This window comes from Protopterus annectens, chromosome 11.part0, assembly GCF_019279795.1.
Source record: "Protopterus annectens isolate FY-2018-M chromosome 11.part0, PAN1.0, whole genome shotgun sequence".
NCBI classification, from domain to species: domain Eukaryota; kingdom Metazoa; phylum Chordata; order Ceratodontiformes; family Protopteridae; genus Protopterus; species Protopterus annectens.
Window position 1 is genome coordinate 870,824,270 of NC_056745.1, and position 19,773 is coordinate 870,844,042.

A 19,773-nucleotide genomic window follows, 5' to 3' on the forward strand; every position below is an offset into this window, starting at 1 on the left:
TACACTGCTCTTTGGGTACGCACTTGTGGTAAGGGTGACATAATGTCAGGGAGGCGGCAGTCTGCTGGGGAAGGTATTTGGCATTATGGGGGTTTGCACTGCACATGTCAGGATGTATGTTGGCCATACCTGTGTGTGTCTGGTATGTTGTTTGTAATATCTGTGTGATCCGGAGCATATCCAGGAATCAACAACATGCTTACTACCATCATTTGCAACAGCCTTGGGGTTATCTGTAGTGTCCTGTACAATCTGTATCATAATGGGTTCATACTAGGCTACCCCCTAGGGCATCTGTAAGCCTGCATGTCCATTTTGTTTGATGGATTCTGGGGAATTGTTTACACCTGTGTCAGTGCTAGTATGATACCAGGGTATAGTGACAAACAGCTCAGAAGCTGACTTCACACTTCTTCGGACTGAGATGGTATCCATTAAGCCCACTGGGCCAGTGGAAACCACAACACACAATGGTGACTCCTGCACAGACACTTTCTACGGACATCTCCGAGTAAGCATGGACCATGCAATCACAAATGAGAATGAGACCTTCACCACCAAGGAAAGTGGCCTGTCTGGTGGACCCCAGCCATAAACGAACTGTATAACAGATGAAGGATACTAATGCAAGACAGAGCTACATCTCCAGAATGTAAGGCAGCTGTGATCAGCAGTAGTAGAAAGCTACATTCTCACATAAAGACACCCAAGTTCAACTTGGGGACATAAATCACCACAGACGATGAAGGTAACCACACTGCTTTCTTCAGTTATGTCTGACGCCTGGGTGGGAACCCTCATATATGCTCAGATTTGGTACACAACAACTTATATCCCAGGGACCTGACAGATATTACTGACACCCTGGCAGACCAGTTCAGTGCAATGTACCCTCCCTCACCCCCAAGACATGATAGTTATCACAGCTGTATTTAACCTCACTGTCATCCTGAGTGTCCATGTGAGAGCCGCAGTCAGCAAAGACGAGTACACAGCATCAATGGGACCTGATGGTATCCCCAGTTGCATGCTATGTGAACTACAGATGGAGATAAACCTGTATATGCAGATGCTATTTAACCTTAGCCTTGCTACAGGATCTGTACCTGAACACTGGCGACGGCAACAGTGGTCCCACTCCACAAAGGAGATGCCTCCACAGACCCTGGCAGCTACCACCACACAAGCTTAAACAGCCTTGTCTGCAAAGCTTTGTGAAGGGTCATTATGGAGCTTCCACACAGAGACATTGGTGTCCTACAGACCCTTGATCACACCCAATTCAGCTTTGTACAGTGCAGATCCTGCTTTTGCACCAAGTTGACTAGTTTGAAACTGTCAGTAGGGCCGGTGATGAGGGCTACACAGTCCACACAACCTACCTGCACTTGGCTAAGGCCTTTGACACAATACCCCACTCAGGCCTCATAGACAAGCTCAACAGCTGAAATATAACACCATATGTCACAGCATAGGTTGCAAAATGGCTCAGAAACAGAACCCATAATGTCAACATTGCAGGTGCCTTGTCAGGTTCAAAGCCAGTCACAAGTGGTGTCCCACAAGGTTGTGTCCTGGGACCTCTCTTATTTGGTATTTACTTTTCAGATGTGAAAGCAAACATAGGAGGGTTGTGGCCGACAAAGTTTACAGATGACTGCAACCTGGGCACCATAGTGAATACATCAGCCAGCACACACATCCTACAGACTGCCGTCACACAGACAGATAGCTGGTGCTGGACTCATGGCCTAAAACTGACTGCAACTGATGTGTAGCCATCCCGTTTGGGAGGAACACAGTACCCACAGATCTGTACATAGACAGCAACCCAATGAGTACAGGAAACAAATCAGACAGCTGGGGACACATGTAGATAGTGACATCTCATTTGACACCCATGTTGCCAAAGTTGTTTGACAGACTTTCTATCTTGGCCACCTTATCATGGAGGGTATTCCATCCAGACCATAGGAGGTCATTGTACCACTATACTTCTCCCTTATCAGGCCCATGCTTGAATACAACGCCCCATTTGGTATGTACCTCAACCAGCACTTGCAGCAGCTGGAGAGACCCCACAAGTACCTTACCATGAAGATCAGGGATCTACAACACATGTCATATACTTCCAGAATAACTAAAACAAGCTTTTTTCAGTGTCATACCACATACGCACAGGTGACCTATGCCTGACATACAAGACCATGTCCGATCAGGATTTGGTAGACATGCTCCACTGCAAGCAATCCACATCCACCAGAAACATGGGAGCTAAAGATTTGAACCTCAGCACATACATGTATAGGACATGCTGAAGGGACAGAGTCATAACTCAGAGGCATCTCAAACTCTAGCAGAGTATCCCAGTTCATGTTAGACAGAGTACCTCACTGACTCTCTTCAAGAGACATCTGGACAGCTGCATGTGGACAGGGGCACAGACTGGACAGAGGCATAGTCACATTATTCAATTATGTAAGGTGGTCATAATGTGTCACTACTAAGTCAGAGGCACAATATTTCGTATCTATGCAGTACACATATTACCACTATGAGGGGTGGCAATAGCAATATTCATCAAGGACACCCCTCGTGGTTGGTGGCAACACACGATGCATTGGACACCATCCGGTGCAATTAACCATAGGCAAGACTGCTCTGAAGTTTGTAGCATGTTACAGGCCATCCTCTGAAACTCAGGTACCTCACAGAGCTTTCATGAAAACAGTGGCGGGATACATGTACCTGCAAACACCATCACACTGGGTGATCCCAACTATCCAAATATAGACTGGGATCAGTACTACAGCCACAACACTCTAGCCCACAGGTTCCTAGAGTTCATACACTCACATGCCATGGAAGAACTAGTCACCATCCCCACAAGAGGAGACAACATAGTAGATCTCATCATCACAAACATGGGCTCACAATGTTCAACACCAGAGGTATACCCATCATTGGTGAGATCAGATCATGACCTACTCTCAGTGGAAGTCCACATCCCACCCCCACCCCAGATAGAAAAGACCACAGTGCAGAACCTCTCAGAAGCCGACTACACACTTCTAATGACTGTTGTGGTCTCTTTCAAAGCCCCCAAGCCAGCAGACACCATTACCCAAGCCACTGTATCACTTACAACTGCCTTCTACCAGCACCTTCAAGACTGCATGGATGAGGCAATCCCAAACAAAACACAGACTCGTTGTACCAGAGGCAAGCGCCCAGTGTGGTGGACCTCAGCCATAAACAAGCACTACAACACAAGGAAGGAGGTACTACAAGATAGAGCGATATCCGTGGAAGGGTAGACACCCCTGCTCAATATAGGTGAAACACTGAGTTCCCCATGAAATCATCCAAGGCTAATATTGGGAGTAAACCCACTAAGGGCTCACGGGACAACAATGAGGCCTTTATACATATCGTTACACACCTGGGAGGAAACTCCCAGATATGCTCAGAATAGGCTCAGAATGTTAAATATCACTGAACCTACAGACATTGCCAACATACTGGCTGACAGGTTCAGTGCAGATTTCTCCACCCACCCTCCACCACAACTGGAGAGATATGTATGAAAGAGGATTGTAGACCCCAAACATCTCAAATGCTCAGGTGGGAACTGCTCTATCCAAGGGAAAGGACGCAGCATCCATGGGACCAGATGGTGTCCCTGGTTTTGTGCTCCATGAACTCACTCAAGAATTAAACCCGCAGTCAGGGCAGCTGTATGATCTTAGCCTCAACTCAGGATATGTTCCCAAGGAGTGGCATATGTCAATGGTGGACCCACTTCACATGGGGGTGCCTCCACCGACCACGGAAACTACCATCCCATCAGCTTGACAAGCAGGGTCTGCTAAGCTATGGAGAAGATCATAATGGAAGTCATAGATGAGGACATAGGGGACTTGCAGACATTAGATCCAACCCAGTTAGGCTTTGTTGAGGGCAGATCATGCCTTTTAAACTTGGTTGACTGTTTCATAACAGACACCAAGGCCATTGACAAGGGCAAGGCACTCCACACAGCCTACCTTGACCTGGCAAAGGCTTTCAACACAATACCCCACTCGGGTATCATTGAAAACATCACCAGCTTAAATGTGAACCCATACATCACAAGATGGGTTGCAAACCGCTACGTGACAGAACAGACAGGTTCAGACTTGCTGGTGCCATGTCACACTCCACAACTGTCACAAGTGGTGTCCCACAGGGCTCAGTCCTGGGCCCACTATTGCTCAGCATCTACTTTTCAGAAGTACAAGCAAACACAGCAGGATTATGGCTGACAAAGTTTGAAGATGACTGCAGACTGGGAACCATAGTTGGACACCCATCTGACACAGACATCCTTCAGAAGGGTGTCATAGACACGGATAACTGGTGCCAGAGCCATGGCCTTACATTACACACTAAACAATGCATAGCCATACCCTTTGGGAAGAACAAGGTTACCACTAGTTCCCATGTAGGTGGCAATCCTCTAAGCACACAGGAGGTTATCAGGGACCTGGGCACCCAGGTTGAGAGTAACCTTTGTTTGACACTCACGCTGCCAGGGTAGTTAGGTAGAACTTCTACATTGCCCACCTCATCATGCAGGGATTCACATCTAGATCCAGGGAGGTCATTGTTCCCTGTACTCTTCACTCATCGGACCATTGATTGAGTGCAATGCCCCATTCAGCATGTATATGACCCGACACCTATGGCAATTGGATGGGCCCACAAATTCCTCGACAGGAGGAGAAAGGGTCTCAAACATATTTCTTATGCTGCCCGACTGGAGGAATTCCAGCTTGATTCCGTGACTTACCGCCTGCTCAGAGGTGACCTGTGCCTGACATCCAAGGCCATGTCCAAACCTGAGTTAATGTACACGCTTCACCTCAAGACCTCTACATCCATCAGAACTACAGTGGCAGGAGATTTAAACCTCAACACAGATATTAATAGGATGTGCTGGAGGGACAGATTCTTCAACCAGAGAGTCCCTATGCTGTGGAACAACATCCTGGTACATGTGAGGCTGAGTACCTCACTGGCTTTATTCAAGTGAGATCTTAATCAATGGATGGGAGATTGCAGGTATGCCCCAGGGATAACCTCAGTATCACTGCTTGTCAGAGGCACAGCAATATAATGGGCAAATTATCCGTCAGAGTGAAGGTGCGGCAGACTCCACGGAACTCTGGTCTAGGCTTATAAATGCCCTAGGGCAGATAGCCTAGTATGAACCTGTGAACCTGTGAACATAGGCCTGGGGCAGTTGCTGCTATTAGGACAGTGGTCTGCAGCAAGCTATATAGTAGTAGTCAGTTTTAGCCATTGGTGTTTGACCATGGCTAATGCATGTTGCTTCTTGTTGTGGTAACAACAGGGGTGTGTGGTTATCCATGCCATTTATTGGTAGTCACCCTCATTTTGTATCTTGTTCCATGTTTTTGCACATGTACATCACTGTATGAGGTGTGACCCTGGTAGTGTCAGGGTGCTGATGTGCGCTTTGACCCTGTTTTCTATTACAGCACTGATATGTGCATTCCTATACTGTGTGCATTTACACTGCACACATCTTGCTGTTTATACCTTTGGCATTGGGTAGCATTACATCTAGGTTCCTATCCCTTGTGATAGCTATGAGGTGGGTTTGTGTTTTGTGGTTTATGATTGGTGAGGGTGGATGTTAGTCATGGTCCTCAGGTGTGCATATGATACATGGTATTACATTACTTAACACATGGCATTCATGCCTCGGTGGTGCTGCAGGGTTGCCTCTGTCGGATGCACATACTACACTCCCTGTACATTTGGAAGCAGGTTGTGTCATGTTAGGCATCCCTGTTACTGTATGAGTGAGTCAGAGTGGGTATCGGTCCCAGTGTTCCTACTGACCAAGCATATGTGCTATGCGTTGCCTCTTTGCCAAGGCCAGGGCATACTGGGCACGCCTCCTTCTGCCTACTGGGACAAGGTCAGGTTGTTCCTCCTCCAAGTCACCCCTGCCTGTGGTGGCCTTGGCAATGGTGGGGATGTTTGGCCCAGCCCTGTGCTGGTCCTGCTGCAGCTGTTTCCGCAGGATCATATTATGTAGCATAGCACATATCATGATCATTTGGGTACATGTAGTTGGTGTGTACTGCAAAGCTCCACCAGACGTGTCCAGACACCGAACCGTGACTTGAGCAGCCCAAACACACGCCTATGATATTACGTGTTTGTGCGTGTGCCTCATTATGGCTGCTCCTGTTCGGGTGTGTGTGCATTTCTGATGGGTGTCATCAGCCACGGCTCAAGTGCATAACCAGCATCCCCACTAGGTGTCCGTGTGGGAAGTCCCCATTGGCAAATGATTGGTACAGCTGTGCCAGATGCCAGATGTGGGAATCGTGGTAGCTCCCAGGGCAGCCAGCACACACATTCATTATTATGCCCTGGGCATCACACACGACCTGGCAGTTGATGGAGGGGTATCCCTTGCGGTTAATGTAGACTCTACCCCGCCACCGGCTGGTGCCTTGATGCGTATAAAGTGCAGTCTATTGCACCCAGCACCTCAGGGTATCCCGCTATTTGCTGGAAGAGACGATATTGCTGGACACAACCTCACGGTCACTAGGGACATATATATGATCACTGACATGTGGTGACATGGCATCCAGGAACTGGTGCAGTACCCTGGAGGCTGATGCCTGTGATATCCCCATCATATCGCCAGTTGGTCTCTGAAAGGTACCTGTTGCTAGTATTCTTAGGCCAACACATACCTTGGTTTCCACTGGGATGGGTTCCCTCTGTTGGTTCTGTGTGTGAGGCGTGGCCTGCACAGCTCAACAATCTGCTGCAGGAGCTCTCTGTCCACTCTATAGCGCCTACTATCTCCAGCTCATGTAACCCATGGTAGGTGACCCTAGGCCTGTATACTCTTCTCCTTCTCCTCACTCTGGGTTGTCTGTCAGCATCTGCATTATCACCACCCTCAGCAATTCGCCTATGTCTGATTATAACAGCTATGGCAGCCCCTAGCATTTCTGCTCTGAGTTGAGCTTTTTCAGGTTTCAATTCTGATAGCTTAGTTTCTGGCAGTATCTCTTGTGAGAAACAGCCTGCACTGCTCTTTGTTGTGTTTTAAGTGCTGGGTTGGGCTTCTAGTCTGCCTGTGTAATTGCCTGCTTCTAATTGTTTCCACCAATTAACTTTAGTAGTATCTTCTGGCAGTTTCCTGTATTTTGGTTGTTTCCTATTTCCTCTCTGTTTCCTGAGGGGAGCAATGTGCACACCGCTTAAACACGCCACAGTAACTTAAACGCTGGGTACACATCCCTACACGGTGTTACACGCTGCACACATCCTTACACGGTGTTAGCTAGGCTGATTCATGCTAAAACGCTACAAGACACCGCCTTACACATCGCACGCCTGCAAACCGCTGTAAACAGTTTGCAACACGCCCCACATGTTGAACTCTGTTTTACACGCCAAGACATCGCCACAAGATGCACGATATCAAGAAACTTAGAGTGTAGGGATAGCGATGCCCTCAATTTCTTGACATTCCTAGTGTTCTGTTGGGACACACCTCCCTCCCTGATGTCTGTCTGTCATCTCTTACCTTACATTGCCCTCCAATCTGGTACATTTCTTTCTATCCTTCCCCCCCATGATGTCACCTACCTCTTACTCTGTTCCTCCCCCTTCTCTAACTCTTACACTACTCAGAAAGTGCTCATTACTTATGTGGCAGTGTGATTCAGTATTGTAACCCTCATTTACATAGGATTGCCTAGTAATGCTTAGTTACATATCTTACACGGAGCTTGACAACCACTAAACGGAGGCCATATTGTTTTTGCTCTGCAAGTCCCTCCATTGACATTTCATGTAATATATAAATCCCACAATTGTGGGCTTATAAGCTTCGGTTTTCAGTTTTAGGTAGCGCACCCCGTTTGCGCGGGTGTGCGCTACAGTTAAACACATAAATCCCGTGAAAAAAAAAAAAGTTATATAACTTTTTTTGCAACACCTTTCATGCCAATGGCCACATATTTGGCCATTGGCATGCTTAATGTAACAAATGCACCTTTATTTGGAGCTGACATAGTCTGCTTTTAATTTTGCAGAAATGTACTCAGTTGTCAGCTGAGTACATTTCAGTAGTTAACACGTCCGCTACACGGACTGGTTTGGGCTTCGTGGATCGCCACATACCTCATTTGCATATCTTGGAGCTGCAAATGAGGTATTGAGCATTTCCACGCCACTGCGGTAAGAGACGTGTTAGCTGTCTCTTACACGGAGATTTGGGCTGTTGCTGAATCAGGAGGCTTACACGGAGGCTTACACTACTCTTAAACTCCGTGTAAGCCTTCCTGAATCTGGCCCTATATTTTGTTGTGAGAAATCAGTCTAATATGAAGTAGAAACTACCTTTTTTAAAACTGGCAGTGATAATGGTGGCAATAAATGGCAGGTAAGATCATGTACTGCAAACTGTTTTTAATTGTGTCCTAGCTGCATATACTGGCTATATATGTAGCTCAAATAAATGTTTTGTAACCTAACATTAATCTGAGATGTATTTACATTCTCACCGTGTTCATCTAGGGCAGAACTAAAATCACTGGTGGGCAGTGAACAGAATTATGTGACAATGCTATCCTTTTTTGAATGTCCCCTGGTAGCCCCTTTAATTATTCAGGCACACTAATACCAAAGTATTTTCCCTCAGAAACTATAATTCCAAAAAATGAAAGATTGCAACTGCACTGAATTCACTTTTAGAAGGTATATCAACCTAAGAAAAAGGAGATAAGACTACTCTTTTACAGTGCAACACCACAGCAAAAAATGTATTTGCACATGTTTAGCTAAGTAACAGATTTTGCAATATGCACTCAATTTCTTACTCATTTAAAGCACAGCTACACCCCAAGGACAAAATTTTCTTTTGCTGGAGTGTTCTTTCTATAATAAAAAAATAATAATTGTTGCAAGGCCACATATAAACATAGCATGGTTAAGCCATTTTTATCTTTCAATGACATATTATGGCTATTCAGCTTCAACAGTACACAGCATGTTAGGTTTGGATGAAATCTCATGAAACTTTTAGGTTGATTGCCCAAATAACATTCACAAAGAGTTAATAATCATTATGCTGAATTGTTTTCCTTAATTCAATGCTTAGTAATGACAAGTCTTTTAATGTAAGAACATTGTCTAACTTACTGCAAAGACAAACATGCAAATTATTAACTCAGTAGAGGTCGCTATCTCACTCTTAGATTTAGGCCAATAAAGTTGGAAGTTCTCTCAGATGTCTTCTCCTGTCATGCATGTTCAACATGAAGCCTTCCATAATGAGTTGTTCCTATTCAATCTCCCATCTTAAGTATTCCCTGCTAAGGACAATAGTTAACCATGTGCACTGTCATATAATCATCCATTGTGGAGGTTTTTTGCCCTCATCAGTATCCTGGCAATGAGGATACATTTATTATAAAATCAAAACTACCCTCAAATGGATGACAGAAACTGTATGAATGTTGGGCATACTATACCTTCTGCCTACATATGATTGCTCCTATACACACATATCTATAAAGACTACTGTTATATCCCTGGGAAAGAAAGCCCACATCCCCAGTCCAACAACCCTTGGTGGCATATAAACCTTTGCTCATATGGGAGCAATCAGCCTATAAGGGACAACAAAATCCTTACCTTGAGGATGTGAAAACCAGATTAAGCGTCTCAATCCTATCATCCATTAACTGGCTCTTCCAGCATCACAGCTGCTGATCAAATCTGGGTCACTTGGGTTGTAATTAGAGCTTTATCCTTTGTGCCAATATTGTCAAGATTTGGTTTTAAATTTATGATTGCAAAATCAATTCACTAAATTGTATCGCCTGCAATCATGCCCACCTAATAACAATCAGTATTCCTAAATAGAATCTCCCATGATGCCAGATCTCATCCTGCCAAAAGCATTCTCATCAATTATAAAGTGTTGAGTGTAAAAATGTAGATATAACAAACCATCATAATTTTTTGTAGTATGGAAATTCTTCTTTGCCCCCCCCCCACCCAAGCACAGGACTTTAACCCCCACAGCCACCATTTTTATATATACTAGTCCTGTGTTCATACATCTGTGGATAAAAAAGATGAAATATCATGAAACGTCTTTTAGCTGATTGCCCGAATAACATAGCAGTGAACAGTGCAGCTGTAGAAATTGTGATGTAATAGTTCAAGTAGCCCAAATTAAATCACTGTCAAAGAAAGGTAATTCTAAGTGAACGTGATTTGGAAGATAGCTCTAACCACTCATTTTGTATGTGTGTGTGTGTGTGTGTGTGTGTGTGTGTGTGTGTGTGTGTGTGTGTGTGTGTGTGTGTGTGTGTGTGTGTGTGTGTGGCTGTCCTTAATTGAAGGGAACTATGCAGCCAACAAGGGTGATGTTTGGCTACAGGAAATCACATGTATTTATTAATTTATTTTAAATTAAAGGCAAAGAAGTGCTACTGCTGCCCATATTTTAAGCATCTGTTGCTGCAATGCACCATGGAAGAGGTATGGAATACCTGACAACACAGTTTGCAGATTTTCTGCTCTCTAGCTCTCTGAGTGATTTTCTAGATAACTGTCATTATGACAAGGAGCATGATGCCTTCAATTTGGTTATATGTGGATTAGATGTGATATCTCCATTGAAAATGTGAGTCTGTAGCCAGTGGCACAGCAAGGCAATGCTATAGACAGGGTGTAGCTTCTTTAGCATATTTTGGATTTAGTCTGGATTTTAATGAATAAGATTTGTTTTGGCAGGCAGAAACAGAAAACATTATATGTAGTGCTTAGCTTTACATAACATATATTTTTGCCTGAAACAAATTGAAATACTTTACTGTGGTCGGCAAAAAGCATGTTTAAATGAATTACAGACTACAATGTGGCTATAATTACTGATTATGAAGGCTTTCTGTAAATGAAAGTGACTGACTCTTTAGCATTTGGTAAATTTAACAGTCTAATTTGTGTAAAGAAAGTAGGAATACTTTTACTGTGTGAGAAAATATTATATATTATTGCGATCATTATTTTTAATAAAATGAAACAGCCAAGCTATTGACAATCAATGTTGTATCTTTTGGCTTTTCCCGGTTAGGGGTCGCCACAGCGGAACTCCGGTCCATTAATGATTGGCAGTAGATTTTTACATACCGAGTTGCCAGCCCTGACACACAACCTTCAACGAAGGTACGCTCATTCACGCATGTCTCCACACAGAAGACGCTTTAGCTGAGAATCGAACAGGACAATGTCTTACTGTGAGGCGACAACGCTACCGCAGCACCACCACCGCAGTAATCCTATTGACAATCAATAAAGAAGACATAATTGCTGCATACAGTGGTTTTTCATGGATGAAAGTGACAGACCCAGCTATCATTTACTCAAGTTAAGCAGTAGTTAATCTGGCTTTGTAGGACTAGTGCATATATGTTTGAATCGGATATGAATAATTTCCTTTGGTTACTGTTTGAGCAAATCAAAGCTGAAATCCATGGATTCTATGTGAATGAATGTGACTAACCTTGCTGAGGTTTGCTCAGTTCAAACAGTCATCAATAAAGCTCTCAAAAAATGTGTGTGCATTTGTGTGAAGTAAGTGGGAATAATTGACTGGGACTACTATGTGTTTGTGTGAAACAACTATGAAAGGCATTAGTATGCCAACTGCGTTTTAACACAGTGAGAAATTTACCATATACAAAGTTAACAAAGGTGGCTATAATTGACTTCAGTAGCTGTCTGTGAATGAAACTGAATGAACGTGAACTCATGTTAAAATTATTATTCTGGCTTTGCAGGACTAATGTGCAATTGTGTGAATTAAGGTAGAATACATCATTGTAGCTACCGTTTTTGTAAAATAAAGTTAAACCATGCTAACATGATCATTTTTTCTTATTATAATCAGACAGCTGTCAAAAAGTCAGAAATAATTGCACTACAGTGGCTGTCTATAGATGAAATTGACAAAAGCTGTTGTCATTTACTCATGTTAAATACACATTAATCTGGCTTTGAATGATTAGTGCGCATTTGTGTGAAGCTAGTTGGAAAACTTTATTAATGCTATTCTTCTAAATCACAATTAGACAGCTTATGTGTACACAGTCAGTGAAGTAGCTATAAATTAATTGTTAAGGAGGATATCAACAGATAAAAGTCTATTACTGCTGCTGTTGTTTGACCACAGTAAAATAGTCACTAATTTGGCTTTCAGACAACATATTGTATTTCAGTGTAAGTTGAACATTGTTGTGGCTTTCCAAGTATGTTTGTATGTATGAGTGTGTGTGTGTGTGTGGGGGGGGTGTAACAGTAACAATGTGGCCATTAATTATTTCACATTTCTTCACAACATCAGCCTTAAACAGAATAAATTATTACTTTTAGTAGTCTGGAAGGATATGTGTTAAATGTATCACTGACACAGTGGCATAGTAAATAGCATTGCCATCTCATAGTGCCTACTTTTCTGATTGAGATCTTGGTTAAGGTTCCCTCTGTATGGAGTCCGCATGTCCTCTTCATTTCTGTGTGGAGTTTATCCGGAACTTTGGTTTCCTCCAGCACCTAAAAACATGCTGTCGATGAAATTGTGTTGTGGCAGTTTGTATGTAGGTAAGCACACACTGTATGTGACACAGAGAGTGTGTGCATGTGTGTGTGTGTGTGTGTGTGTTTGTGCACACTCACATACACACACATACCCGGAAACCTTTTTCCCGGGGGCTTTTGCCTATTTTAAAGGGCAAAAAATTTTTTCCCCAAAAAGAAAATTTTTTGTTTTTTTCCCCCCAAAAAATTAAATTTTAAAAGTTTTTTCCAAAAAATTTTTTAAAAAAGGGCCAAAGGGGCACCAATTTGGAAAAAAGAAGGAAAAATGGAATACCCACAAAAAAAAAAATTTGTTTTTCCCGGGGGGGGAAATTTTTTCGGGGGGGGGGGGGGGGGGGGGGGGGGGGGGGAGGGGGGGGGGGGGGGGGGGGGGGTGGGGGGGGGGGGGGGGGGGGGGGGGGGGGGGGGGGGGTTTTTGTTGGGGTGGTTTTTTTTTTTTTTTTTTTTTTTTTTTTTTTTTTTTTTTTTTTTTTTTTTTTTTTTTTTTTTTTTTTTTTTTTTTTTTTTTTTTTTTTTTTTTTTTTTTTTTTTTTTTTTTTTTTTTTTTTTTTTTTTTTTTTTTTTTTCAAAAAAGGTTTTCCGAGTAAATTTAGAAAAATTTTTTGAAAAGGGGATATAAAAATTTTGGTTATTATTGTTTTTTTTTACCCATTAAAATTTAGCCCAAAATTTTGGCCAAAAAAATTTTGTTTTTCATGAAAGTTCTTTTTTTTTTGGTTTAAGTTGTTTTAAAAAAAAAAATTTGTTTTGGGGGTTAAACAGAAAACCATTAATTATTTAATTTCTTAACAAATTTTTCCCCTTTAAACAAAAAAATTAATTTTGTTTTGGGAAAAAGTTTAAAAATGTTTTACGACACAGTGGCTAAAAATTACTTGATTATGGAATTTTTCTAAAATTGAGTTTTTTGGTTTAAATTCCTCTTTTTTGGGTAAAAAAAGTTTTCCTTTTTGAAAAATTTATAATTTTTTTCCCTAAAAAAACCAAAAAGCTTTGAAATTTGTTTTTCTTTTTGTTTTTTTGGGAAACCACACACTGTATTAAAAAATTGTGATTTTTTTGGTTGTTTCCAAAACCTTAAAACCCCATCCCCAAAAATTTGCAAAAAACCCGGGAAATTCTTAACCTTGGGGAAAAGGCCCATACCGGGGGTTTTTTAAACGGCCAAATATGGCGGGTAAAGGACAGGTATTTTTTAATTCCAGGAACCGGCGAGGCCCTGGGCAAAGGGTTTGAAAAAAAATTTTTGGGTTATTGAAAAAATCAAAGAAAAAAACATGGGGCCAAGGGAATGGAAATGTAAAAAAAACCTTTACATTTACCCAAACATACCAATAAAAGGCTTAAAAATTTTCAGGTAAAAAAGGGTAATTTTATCCCAATGGGGAAAAAAACCAAAAATTTTTTCCAAAAGGAAAATATAAAAAATTAAAAAGGGCAAAAAGGGAAAGGTGCAAAGAAAAAAAACCAAAAAACCCCGGATTGTGCAAGGGAATTGGTAAAAAAATTTTAAAAATTTTAAAATAAATTTTCCAAAAACTTTAAAACACAAAATCAGCTGAAAAAGAAAAAACACACCATAGTTTTAAAATTAAAAAACGGGAAACCCCCAGCCAAATTGGTTTAAAAAGTGGGTGTCCGGGAAAAAACCAGGATTTTTAAATCAATTCCAGGGCAAAATAAAGGCAAAAAATTAATGAATTTCCAAAAAACCGGGCCAGCGGGGTGGGCCCAAAAATATCCCCAAGGGGTTTTTAACCCCAAATAATTTCAAAAACATTTTTGGGGCCCAAAAAAAAGGTTTGGGAAAACAAACGGGGCTTAAATTTTTTACTTTTCACAACATCATAAAAGGGGTTTAAAATTAAGGATGGTTAAAGTACAAATGGCTAAAAATAAAATTCCATGAACCGAGGAGATTTTGGAAACCGTATGGACGGCCTCACCGGGAAAAACCCGGGGATAAAAAATGCGGGTCAAAAATTTGGGAAGTTTTTGAAAATGTTTTAAACACAATTAAACCCCAAAATTTTGGGGGGGCAAAGGGTGTTGGTTTGCATAAAGCCCTCCCTTCAAAACCCGGGAAAGGGGGAGGCTTAAGAAAAGAAATAGGGTGTGGGAAAAATTAAAAGGAGAAAGAACCAAAATTACCCCCCGCGGAGTCTCCGCGGGATAAAACAAAATTGTGGGGTTTTGCAATGCAAAGGGGAAAAGGATCCAGGGGGAAGGAAGGGGGCAGGAAAAAAACTTTTTAATTTCCCCAAACTCCCAGGAGTACCGGGCTGAAAAGCGGTAAAAAGGGAAAAAATCCAAAGGGAAAAGGGGCCCGAAGAAACCCCAAAAGAAAATATCACAAAAGTAAAAATGTAAATGGGGGCAAAAAACAGCGACCCCGGGGAGGTAAGGGTTTGTAAAAAAGGGGGAAATTTTAAATGAAAATGCCGGGTTGCCCGGGGGGCTGAAGAAAATAGGTATGTGGCGAACCCCAGGGGAAGGTTGCGGAGGGGGGTGCCCCCCCAACCATTTTAAGGCCTTCCAAAAAGGGAAAAAAGGAAAAAAAGGTTTTAAGGACCAAGGGGGCCCTACCAGGGGCCCTCAACCAGAAAAGTAACCCCCAACGGGGGTGGCCAGGGGAAAAAAAACAGCAAATTGGGCTTTTGCCCCCCGCCTGGGGAAAAGAGCAACAGAAGGGAATCCCGTACAAAAGGATGTGGGGGTTGTTTTAAACCCGGTCAGGTCCCTTAAAAGGCCCCAAAAACCGGGAATAAAGGGTTTTCCACGGGAATCAAAAATCCGGGGTTAAAGTTCCTGGACCCAATTTAACCCAAAAATCCCCAGGGGGGAAACCCATAAAGTTCCCCAACCCCTCGGGAAAAAAGGGGGGGTTTGGAAAAAAGAAAAAATGGTTCCAAAAAAAACCGTGGCACAAATCCCCGAGGTCCTGGGGGGCCGCAATAAAATAAATAAACCACCTGGGGAGCAGGGAAAGAGCCAAAAGGCAAGGGAACCCCTTAATTCCAAGGGGTTTTCGTGCAAGCGCCAGGGAAAAAACCCATGGATGGGGCCCGGGAAAAACCCCGGGAACCCCCGGGAACCCCAAAATTGGAATGCCCACAGCTTTTTCCCCAAGGGTTTCCCAGGGGGAAATTTTTAACAAAGGGGTCCCCTTGTGGGGATGTGGCAAGACGGGGGCCGGGGTTGGAAAACCCATAAAGGAAAAATGAAACCCCAAACCCCCATGCAAAAACCCTAATGAGGCAGGGGGGACAAACGAAAAATATGGAGCTGTGCGGGTTTTGAAAAAAGGCCGGGGCCTTGGAAAAAATTGTGGACCCTTGCAATACTCTCCAGGCCCCCAAAGGCCCACAACATAATGGGATCTCACAATAGTTTCCGGGAAACCCCAGCCGGGGCCTGCCAAGGGACAAAAACCCCCCGGGGGGGGCCAAAAACCCGCCCAAAACCTGGGGAAAAACCAGGCCGGGGCAAGGGCCGGCCACGGAAACAAGCCACCCCGGGGAGCGGGGAGGGCCCCAAAAAACCTACCCCTCCAAAGGGGGGGAAGATGCCTTTACTTTGGTGTGGCCCCGGGAAACTCCCACCCCCCTACCTCCCCACACACGGGTAAAATGGGGCCACACAAAAGGCCCACCTTGGGGGACCGGTAGCCGGACCGGGGTTGTGACCCCAACAAAAGGCACCCCAAAACGAAAACACCCAAAAATCAAGAGCGGGGGGAACGAAAATAAACGGCCGGGTTTCAAACACCGGGGGAGCCTTGCGATTTCCCCGGCCAAGCCCCACAACATGTAGTTTTGCTACACAAATACCGGGGAAAACATTCGGGGACAAATGGGAAAAAGCCCCCCAAACCCGGGGAAGAAAGGAAAACGGGGTTTTGGCCCGGGAAAGGGCCGGGCCCCAGAAAAGGAAAGACAAATCCCCCAAAATATTTAAAAAGGGGGAAACCGAAAACCCCCACATTTTTAAAGGGGGGGACCCCCAGGTAACCCCGCCGGGAAAAAAAAAAGGGGCCAACCAAACATTCCCCGGGGAATGGTCCCCGGGTTCCAGGTACTAACAAAGGAGGGCCCCACTGCCCCAAAAGCCAGAGGGAAAAACCATTTTGGGCGGGTTCAAAAAAAGGGACCAAAAGGGCCCCAAATGTCCCCTGAATTTTGAAAAAGGACAAAACTTTTCCCCATAAATTAGTATATTGCGAAAACAGTTAGAAAGGGAAACAAAAATAGGGAAAATAAACAAAATAAGAACCCGGAAATCCCCACTTTTAAATTCCGCAAAAAGGGGGGGAATCCCCGCCTTTTTAACCGGGCCCCTTATGGTTGGGAGGGAAAACCTACGGGGTACAAAAATTTTTCCCACCTTCCCCTTTGAAAAGGGTAAATTTTTCATTGTGCCGAAAAACCAATGGAAAAAGGGAAATGCCGAGTTTTAAGGAAAAACCCTTTTCCCAAATTATTGTTAAAAACCCTTTTTTGGAAAGGGAAACATAAAAATTGAAATTAAACAAAATTTAAGAAGGAACCCCTCATTTTTGGGTTTGTAAAAAGTGAATGTTCCTCGTATTCCTTAAGTTTCCCTTTGAAAAGGGCTCTCAAAAACCCATTGGGTTTGGAAAGGTAATAAATGCCCCGGGGAAAAATACCAATGGACTATAGTCCCCCCCATGAAAGGTTTTTCCCAACCGTGGTAAAACATACCATAATTAACCTTATGACCTCCCTTACGGGGGTTTAAAAACATCCCATTTCCTAGTTTCCAATTTCCCTTTGTGTTTCAAACCCCTTTGTTAGGAATGAATTGACACCGGGGAAATAGTGTATTGTGGGGAAAAAAGGTTTTCTTCCCTGTTTTTAAATTTTCCATTAAAAAACCCTTGTATTAAGGTGAATTGTCACAGCCAAAGTTTTAATTTAATATTTTTTTACATTACAGGGGCCCCATGGCAATGAAGGGTTTACCCACCAAATTTTGGTAGGAATTTCGTGGTTCCGGGCCGGAAAATTGTGAAAGGTGTCCCAAACTTTTAAAGGGCCATGCAAACGGAGGAAAAGGCGAGGTAAAAACCCAAAACCTGGGGTATGGCCCAAAAGATACCACCCCTCGGGCAAAGCTGGCGGGGGTAAAATAAGGGCCCCAAAATTCCCCAAAAGTGTAACCACAGGGCCTAAAACCCGGGCCCCCAAAGGGGAGTAAAAAACCACCCCGTAGGAGGCTACCTTACATCCCCCGGGCCCGGGGCAAAGGCCCACAATCAGGAATATGGGGCAAAATCCAATGGGGGAGGCCCCGGAGGGAACACCCGGGCCGGTAAAAAACCGGGGTGGGGGAAAACCGGGGCGGAAAGCCCCAAAGGGGCCCCGGAGCAACACCCCCCCAAAAAATTTTGGAACAACACCGGTAACCCCAGCCCCAAAACCCAAGGATGGGGGCCCACAACCCCCAAGAATATCCGGTAAGGAAAATGGCAAAGCCCCTCACACACCGAAAACCACATCCCAAAACCCCATTCCCAACAAAAGGGAAAACCCCCAGCTAAAACAGGTAGCAAACAAAAATACGGATTTTAAAATGAAAAGCCAACCCCCCAACTCCGGGAAACCCCACCTACGGGTCAGAAAACCATGAAAACCTTTTACAGGAAAATAACACCCGGTAACAAAAATTTGGGAACACAAGGGGCCATGACCAGAGCCGCCAGGGGGGACCCACATGTCTAACACAATAATTCATACCCAACACAATCCACGCATAACACCACAGCTTAAACAAAAATTCACAACACAGCTGATGCAGTCACACAACATGATACAAACATACCCATCCTCAATGTATATTTCAGAATAACCAAAACGGCCACATCGAGGAAAGAACCATGGCCTAGTGCCGACACAGACCTAACGAAAAGCGAGGGGATCACCATTAAGGCGATGGCACACACCGAGGAACAGCCATTGGCCTGATTAACTCCACATGCATCAGGCGTAATGCATAATATAAGGAAGACCTCCTTGGATATTCAAACCGTATGTTCATAACCGTAACTAATCCAAACAGAGAAAGATAAACAAGAGAAAACAAGTGAACAGGAGACTTAACCCCAACAAAAGGCTTCCAGCGCCAGTCAACTCCACTGACATGTACTGCAACGACGATAATGCATAACGCACCCTACAGTACGAACCGTGTGTAGGTAAAGATACCCGTCCATCAGGGCAGAGAGGCTGGATATGTAATGCCAAAACGCCACATACCAACAACTGTGGACAACGGTGTACAGCAGGACAACATGCAAACACCATAACCCCAGGGGTCGGGCTTCATCTCTAAAAAGCCAAAGTGAAATCATAACACTTACGTTACAGGTGGACACATACCCATGGTCAGGCACAAAGGTTAGGAACTCTACCTTTGCATAACGAAACAGTCCGGTAGCATATCACGTTTATCAGTGTCTTGTAACAGTTAGAATGTACATACATAAACAAGTATTGCTATGCAACCCCAATTACAAGAATGGGATATAGTGATGTCCCACAATCCTCTTACAGGACATTTGCTATTTGTGATACAGCTGTCAGACACAACTGCCCAAGGAGGGACTGTCCCTTGCAAAGAGGCACAGGTGGTAACCCTACCCCAGCTCTGCCATAGGGCTTTCGTAAACACAGTGAACAATGCCACCACCCACGCCGATGTTACAGTGGATATCCAACACCGAAGTGCCACAGCAGTATAGACATTCATGTATAGTGTCACAGCACACATGTGCATGGGCATATACCATGCCTATTGAATGTAAGCGCATCGACGCGTACCTTATCCTTGTACGCAGCTTAATGTCAATTGCGTGTAATGCAAAGCTGGCATGGCTGATATGTTCACAAATCATAGACAGTATCAAGGCGGCATAGCATGCATGATGGAGCTTATGTATTAATGTTATATACATACACAAGATATGTATGGCCTGCACATATGGGGATACCGTAGCAGCAGAAGAGGTACCCAAATGGAGGTAACAGCAAGTGACCATGT